At 38.4% G+C, this 5,566-nt stretch overlaps 1 long non-coding RNA gene across 1 annotated transcript; it reads right to left on the minus strand.

Annotated features, from left to right (window-relative positions):
• Nucleotides 1-952: 952 nt before the first annotated feature.
• On the minus strand, nt 953-3,310 carry LOC130973464 (uncharacterized). Its single transcript, XR_009084145.1, has 3 exons — nt 3,155-3,310; nt 3,017-3,076; nt 953-1,011 (listed from the first exon to the last, which is right to left on the minus strand). It is a non-coding gene; the product is annotated as an uncharacterized LOC130973464 (long non-coding RNA).
• Between the last annotated feature and the right edge of the window lie 2,256 nt (nt 3,311-5,566).

A 5,566-nucleotide genomic window follows, 5' to 3' on the forward strand; every position in this document is an offset into this window, starting at 1 on the left:
TATTCACAGTCATTGAGGTCTTATCCGCACCAAACAATCAACTTTAAGGTGATCAGTCTTAATATCTCAAGTTTAGCACGAACATTCCCAAAATGAGCACTCATAGACATTCATGCCAAATGTATCTTAAAGATACCCTAACAGCATGAGACACACAAGCAGAGTATGCAATGAAGCATAGTCAGTCCACTCCCCAGGCTCTACTGGGAACTAACTGCTCTGATACCAAATTGTAACGACCCAATTTTCAGTACGCCTAGGACACACCGGAAACTGAGTGATACCAATTTGTCTTCCTAGTTATTGTCTATTATTTATCATATGAGCCTGATTCGTTGTTAAAAGCGTAGTTAAATTGCGAGGTATATTTTTTTTTGAAAACATTTGGATTAATAAACATAATCATTTATAATCAACTCACAAATAATAACAGATAGAACAGTTATAAACAACCACACATAAATACATTACAAGCAGTTAACAAGATTCAGTGATCCAGCCTTTGTTAGAGTATAGACCTTTAGTTAGAACACTCCTAGATATAACTAAATAATATCTATATACATATATATATATATATATATATACAACATCCCAGGTCCTGACCTGTTCAAGAAGTCCCTAAGCTGGCACCCAGGCTAGCCTAGACTCTATACTCGCCTAGTCCCTCTAAACTACTAAAGCGAGGGAAAGTACGTTCTAAGTCTTCAAAACTCAAGTCAGGTGGAACGTCATCAAAAGGTAGAACATCATTTGTTACTCCTCTGCACGATCAGACATTGCCATATGACGTCTCTCTGGTACCTCATCGAGTAGCCACACAACGGGAGTCTCGTACACAGGATTCAGGTTAAAGTGCGCATACGAACGGGGTGCAGACGTTGGCTGGTCTCACAGTATATACATATACATAGATAAAGAGATTCACTCTAGACTCAGAAGACTACCTAGAGCGGAATTCTCTTTACGAACGGTCATCAGCGAACTACGGAAGGGTACTCATGCTTCCATCTGGAGGGGGGAAGGGAGAGAGAAGGGGTAAGAACTGGGGAGTCCTTAGTAGGGCCGGGGTTATTAGTTACGTTCATTAATTTTGTGTTGCTTAGCAGACTAATAGTAGAATATAGAGAAGTAGTAAACAGAAGACAGATAAATAGAGAAAATAGAGAAAACAGAAAAAGATCGCAAACAGAAGAATACAAGAAAGTAAAACACAGACACAAACACAGAGAATAGAATACAAACAAAGAAAGCATACATTCATGCAACAATCATAATAGAGAAAATGCACAACCAAGTATGATGCATGTCTAATCCTAGCGCAGGTAATGAGCTCATCTGTCGGTTACATACCCGCTCCCGACGTTACCCAGCAACCTCTGTCTGGATAAGGCTTTCCTGTTGGCAATATCCACTGCAAGCAACCTTTGTCTTGCAGGGTATCCACTGCAAGCAACCTTTGTCTTGCAGGGCGAAACTTATTAGCCGATATACGCCCAACAGACTCACTGTAAGCAACCTCTGTCTTACAGGAGCAACAACATACTCACTGTAAGCAACCTCTGTCTTACAGGAGCCACAACACACTCACTGTAAGCAACCTCTGTCTTACAGGAGCACATTCATCTTGATACCTCTGTAAGCAACCTCTGTCTTACAACAAAGCATTATAGCAAGGTATCCCAGGAAAGCGTTCTCAGTGGTTGTACCACCATCTATCTGACTGCCTCTCTGCAGCAGATTCTTACATAATCATTCTTATTATCATCATTCATTATCATTCTCAGTATTCGTCATCACATTCACATTCTTATGCAATATCTCTTTCTTTCTCTGTTCAAGCATACTATACAAACTTTACATCTTTCACTTTTACAATATCTTGGCTCAAACCATTTCTCTTTATCATATTACTCTTTTCTCTTTGTATCTCTTTACTCTGTTCTAGTTACTCTGTTCTCTGTATCTCTTTACTTTTCTCTGATTACTCTTTCTTCTGTATCCATATCACTCTTTTTCTCTTTATCTCTTTACTTTACTCTGATTTTTCTGCTTAACGTATGTATTTAAAGCTTATGTAAATTTCGGTATGAATAGTTCGCCTGTCCCAAGTATAGGTTCATTAAGTCTATACTGAAACAGTTTAACTTTTCATACAATACTTAACCCTAGTCGCAACTCAAGGACTAACTATGTTTCCCTAGTTCGTTCACTAATTCTATCTGTTTTTCTGTCATTAAAACATTACATACTTTTTCTTCGATTTTTATCTTTTCTTTATCTTTGCCTCACTAATATGTTCTTACCACTCCCTAAGTGTTTTATGAAGGTAATTATGAGATTCTGCACTTAAAGTTGTCTTTCTAAAGCTTTTACAGAAAACTGCCTTTTCTGCATTATTTTATTATTTTTATTAAAATATTATTTTTAATTAAATATTATTATTTAATATTTTATTATTATTTATTCGAAAATTAACTTACCTTTTACTTTTAACCTTTAAAATTCACTTTTTACCACCCGTAACTTTTAATATTTCTACTTTTACCATCCTAACTTTTAGAAATTACTAAACAACCCCTTAAACACCAAAAATTTTACTTCCTTGCCCTTTTTAAGATCTAAGGCCTGTTCTTCATTGTTCTTCATCACACTCAAAGTGTTCTTCATGTTCTTCATAAATTCTTCAAATTCTTTCTCTGTTTTTACCCGTTTTTCAGTCTTTTCAGCAACCGATTTTTACTACAATACATAATAAATTAGCAGCCACTAAAACCCCATCTTTTCTACATGATTTCATCACAAATTGAACCTCAATTTAAGCCTAGGGTTTCGTTTTTCCAGCTGCTCCAAGAACATGAACATAAAGCTTGAATTTCATCAAATTTCATCAAAATTTCACCAAATTTTCACCAAGAATCAATCATATATGCAACCAATTTTTAGCACAGCCAATTTATACAACATTCACACAAATCAAACACAAATAATCAAGATTAATTTCGTGACACCCTACCTGGTTTTGCTGCTCCTAATTCAATCAAACTTTCAGGTGGTCCTTAAGCACTTTTTCCTCCTAAAACACATCAAGAAAACACATTTTTACCCATGTTTCCTTGAAACCGAATTGAAGGGAGGGAGACAGCCATCTCACCTTATTTCCAGCCTTGATAATTCACATGGTTATGTAGAGGAAGAAGAGAGGATCATTTTGGTGAAATCGGTGTTTTGATTTGAGTTTTAGTTCAGAAGAAATCAAGCTTTGAAGATTTATGAACCAAGAACTTTCTCTCCTTTTTCTCTTGGTGATTTTCGGCCACAATGAGCAAATGAGGCAGCCTTGGGGGTTTTGGGGGTGTAGGGTGAGTTGTGATTGGTTGGCTTGGAGGTGGATTAAAATAATATTAAAATATCTCTGGTGTATAACTACTAAAACTAGGTGTATCGGAACACTTGCAAAAACATCTCTAAAAATTATTTTCTGAGCTACTAGCATAAATGACACTAGTAACATATTTATTATGAGAATAAAACATGAATAATGAGGCCTTAGCATTGCTAAAGTCATCAGAGAGTGCTGGTGCTAAGCTGCACCAGTAAACCGTAAATCCGGTTAAACCGATTTTCTGTTTTTAACTAAAACTGACCAGGTAACCTTATAATATCATTCAAGAAACTTTTATTACTAATATAATGATAATATTACCCTATTATCTCTCTTCTCTCATGAATCGAGTCCAGTTCGTCAAACTGAGACTATCTACGAAAAATCGGATCAAAACTCCTAACCGATACGGTTCAAAAACTATGTTCTTCGTGTCCGCGTTATCGAGCTTGCCTTGGAAAAGGTTCTAGCTTAAGGAGGACATAATGACAATGAGGATTGAGATACTTGATAATATATCAAAGCTTCTCCCCTTACTTATCCTCCGGAGTTCTCCGTACTTTCAGAAAAGATCTCGCGTACTCGAAAAATCAGGGTTGTTACATTCTACCCTCCTTAAAGAAAATTTTGCCCTCAAAATTTAACATGCGCATAAGAAGTTATAGTATTATCTAACACAAATAAAACCATAGGGTGGTACTCACCTCGAGTGGAAGAATTATATGCATTAGTGTTGCCAGCAGTTACAGTAAAAACCCTTCCTTGTTGTTGTGGCCTGGCTGGATTTCGAACAAACCTTTTTGGGCAATTCCTCGATATATGTCCATACTCTCCGCAAGAGAAACAAGTGTGTGCCCCATATCTACAAGCTCTATTACGATGATCCTTCCCACACTTTGAGCATACTGAAATATCCTGAGTTTGCTGAGATTGACCTCCTTCTTCCTCTCCCAGATTATTGTTGTCGTAGTTGCCATTGTTACGAGCGAGAAAGTTACCATTTCGTTGATTCCTATTTTGGCGATCGAACTGACCATTGAACTTAAAGTTACGACCTTGAGGGACTAAATTCTGAATAAGGTCTCTTCGTGAGGCCTCCCTACGATCTGCTCGAGCTATCGCCGCCTTCTTTGAACATTTTTCCACTAGTTTACTTTTATTCACCAGTTCAGCAAAATTTCGTATCTCTAGCGGAACAACAGAATTCATCAGTTCTTCTCGGAGTCCTCCTTCTGATGCCAGGGCATCCTGGCTAGTTTTACTAGCCATTTTTTGTATGCTTTAGGTTGGTTTCATGCATTTTCTTAGGCAATAAGCAAGTATTTGGATGAGAATTGTATGCATGCCTTGATTCAATCAAACATTGTTAAATATGTGCATTTTCATGAGATTTATGCAAGAATTGTTTGATGTTATGAATGATGCAAAATCTTGTGATTTAGCAAGGCTTTGATGCATGTGTTTGGTTGATGATAGGTGAAGCAAAGAGCCCTGGAGCAAGAAGGAAGTCACCAAGGGCGTTGCCAACTCTAGAAGGGCGTTGCCAACGCTAATATGTGAAGCAATGAAGTGAGGAAGCCCTGGATGATAAGAGGCAGAGTGCACGTTGCCAACTTGGGGAAGGAAGGCGTGTTTGCCTCTAACGCCAGCAAGCTTGGCAGCCTTGGAAGGCATAGCACGTTGCCAACTTAGCTTTCCATTGGCGTGCTCATTGGCAACGCAGCAAACTTGAAGCTAGGAAACAACCACGAGCACGTTGCCAACGTTGGGATGCATAGGCGTGTTCATTGGCAACGCATCATACAAGCAAGCTAGGCAACCTTGGGAATGAAGAGCACGTTGCTAACTTGGGAATGCATTGGCGTGCTCATCAACAACGCAGCAATGCTTGGAGCTAGGAAGCATAAGTTAGCACGTTGGCAACTTGAAAGAACAAAGGAGTGTTTGCCAAAAACGCTGGAGAGCTGGACAGCCTGACCTTACCTCCTTCAATGGAGTATATCTTGAGCTACAAAGCTCCAAATGAGGTGATTCCAACGGCATTTGAAAGTAGACATCCAGAGCTTTCCAACCATATATCATAGTATGGGATTGGCATTCATTTGAAGCTTCAAAAGATGGCTTCATTTAGAGCTTCAGAATCTGAGCACGTTGGCAACGCTGGAAACAAGGGCGTTTTCA

Source organism: Arachis stenosperma, chromosome 4 (genome assembly GCF_014773155.1).
Source record: "Arachis stenosperma cultivar V10309 chromosome 4, arast.V10309.gnm1.PFL2, whole genome shotgun sequence".
Lineage (NCBI taxonomy): Eukaryota > Viridiplantae > Streptophyta > Magnoliopsida > Fabales > Fabaceae > Arachis > Arachis stenosperma.